Below are 2,969 nucleotides of genomic sequence, written 5' to 3'. Positions count from 1 at the left end.
GAAATTGTAGTTTCTTAACTTCTTTTTTTTATAATCAATGATATTTTACATATTCTCGGAAGTCTCTAAAATAGATATAGGCCAAACAACATTCACTAGTTAATATAATTTGTGAAATTAACAAAAAAAAATGCGAAAAGTGGGTAAAAGTATAGAAGCAATAAGTATTTGTACGATTCTTATGACGAACAATTTACAGTAGAGTTTGTAACGTAAACACATTAGTTTATTGCTCTGTATGAATTAGAAAACATCAAATTTCCAGTAGAGTACTTTTAAACAGTTGTGCGAATACTTATTGCTTCAACATTTCTATCGATTAATTGTTTTTTTCTTGTTAATTTCGCAACTTACATAAATAACTATTTTTTTTTTAGACTCTATCTATTCTAGAGATTTCCGAGAATATGTAGAATGTCATTGTTTATAAAAAATAAGTTAATAAATTACAATTTTACATAGTTTTTTTGGAAATTGATCGATGTACGAATACTTTCTACACCCACTGTAGGTAAAGTAGGAAAGATAAGTATTCCGAGTGTAAAAAATAAACATACCTGAGATGGTTCCAACAATTTAATCGAGTAATTATTCGAAACAACTTAATGTTCTAATTATATGTTCTAATATAATGTAACTAAGAGTGACTCATTATTTCCTAATTTTTTGCCCCAAAGTAAATCTTTTCTAAAACCGGCAACACTTTATTTATTTAAAATTCATGTAACGCGTCACTCTTTAAACACATTAAATATATCTGCTGAGTAACCGTGATAAAACGTATTTTCGTATCGATAATTTTCGAACACTATCAACAACGCCATCTATCGATAACGTAACACGTACGTCGATAAAGCGAATAGCTTGTTATCCAAAATAAGCTTAGGATAAAAGAAAAATACAGAAGATAATCAGTCTGAATCAATCCTTGAGTTAGAACTTGCTATCGATCAAATTGAAAGCACGTATATCAATCATGTACAGACATCCTACGTTACAACGTACACTCGATATTAATCTCTGATTACAGTGTCGATTTTTGGCTGCATATTCATTACTTTAATGATATTCAAGCGCGTTAACAATATTTCTATTTTGCATTTAACCGCAAAAAGTAGTATTCATAAAGATTTATGTATCGAATTATCTTAATACGCTTCCGCATTTACACTTGCGATTCAAATTATTTTGTAACGAACGACGATCTAAATTTATAGTGCTCTTGGAAGAAGCGAAAATAGATACTTGCACGTTGAAGGTTCAAGGTTATCGAACCTATTTTGGTTTAATCAATTTGATGTAGATAAATATAACACGTCGGATTCTTTTAGCAAATTAACAGACTCTTGATTTGTATATTTCCTTTCGAGATATATAACTCGTGTAAAGAATATTCATCTATATATATACATACATATACATTTACATGGCAATTAATTAAGATTAAGAAGCGTGAAGCGCTCAAAGTAAAACCAACATAAAGTGCATCAAATAAACAATTTATAGTGAAATTATTTTACAGCGATAGGCAAAATGAATATTCTTAATTAATAACTTGCAATTTAGCGATATGTTTCACGTATCTTTATCAATTAAATTGATCTCGTTATTAGTTCCAGATTAAAAACAGCATAAAGCAACTTCTGAGCAACTTTTAAGCAGCTTTTAGCATACATTTAAAACGTATTTCTTTTCAATAAACTGACAATAAATATTATTAAACTTCTTAATATTCATTGTCTAAGCCAAGGAAAAACAGCAATTTACATCAATAATATATACAGACAGATTCATTTACCTGATTTTATAGAAATGTCCATCTTTTTGATTTCCCCGTATAAAATGATCGCCAGCCACGACAAGGCAATTAACCAGAACGTAATCAAAACCGCTGTCATCCAGAGCGATATAATTCTCATGTCAGACCTGCCGCACCCGCAGGAGTAGGTCTCCTTCATTTTAACTGCGTTCCCTCTTCTGTGTTTTCTGCAACATAAGACATATAATTTGAATAACACAAGTACAGTAAAATTGATGTATTAACAATAAATAACAAATCTCCTCTTACCTTTTAACTTTTTTCTTCTTAGGTGTAAGAACCAAATCAGATACATCCGTATCGCTGTCTGACAGCAGATCGAGGAGATTTATAGTTTCTTTGTTATTCGAATTGTTCATTTTGATTCGAAATGCATAGCACGGGTCATGAAGTCCACGGACCGATAGTAAATCGCAGCGACAACCGATTCGATAACATAACCTCGCTATCCGACTCGTGAGTCATCAAGGAAACTAATACATGATAACTGTAAAACAACAACGCTAAGCTCCTCGTTTACATATTACGCGTGTCCACTAATCGTTTCGCATATTATTACTTTGGTATAATTACGACTAAACGGCGTTGCTCTTCAAAGCTTACGCGAGATAACCTCCACTGCCTTTACTCACGCATTCTTACGTATCACGTAGCACGCTTTCTACGCGCACCCTTCGCCATCTGTCGGAGGAATGACCAACCTAACCGACGACTCGATCGATAACAGTGTACTGTAAATTATAGGAAGATTAGTAAAAGATTAGTAAAAGATTAGTAAAAGATTATCACTAAGATTATTATTAAGATAAAGATTATTATTAAGATTATTCATTTTATAAACAATTTTTCGCAAACTTAACCAATTTTCTTAAGGGGTTAGTCGCAGTCAGGAAGAGGAAAAACGACATTTCTTTGTGATTCTTTTTTTAGTTATTAAATAATAATACTGTCCAACACGATTTTTTTTCCGCGATATCCACTAGGTGGTTCTTATAGGGTTCCTCGTCCTAAATACGAATCCGAAAGTGAAATTGCTCCATCAGCCTTAGTTTTCGAGAAATACGAGATTTGAAAGAAAGTTCTATTTAGTCTTAAAAGATAGAGGAGTGTTTTCTGAATATGAAGACATATTCCTTTAGAATTATCTCCT

Source organism: Hylaeus volcanicus, chromosome 7 (genome assembly GCF_026283585.1).
Source record: "Hylaeus volcanicus isolate JK05 chromosome 7, UHH_iyHylVolc1.0_haploid, whole genome shotgun sequence".
Lineage (NCBI taxonomy): Eukaryota > Metazoa > Arthropoda > Insecta > Hymenoptera > Colletidae > Hylaeus > Hylaeus volcanicus.
Note: the sequence above shows the minus strand (reverse complement) of the source record.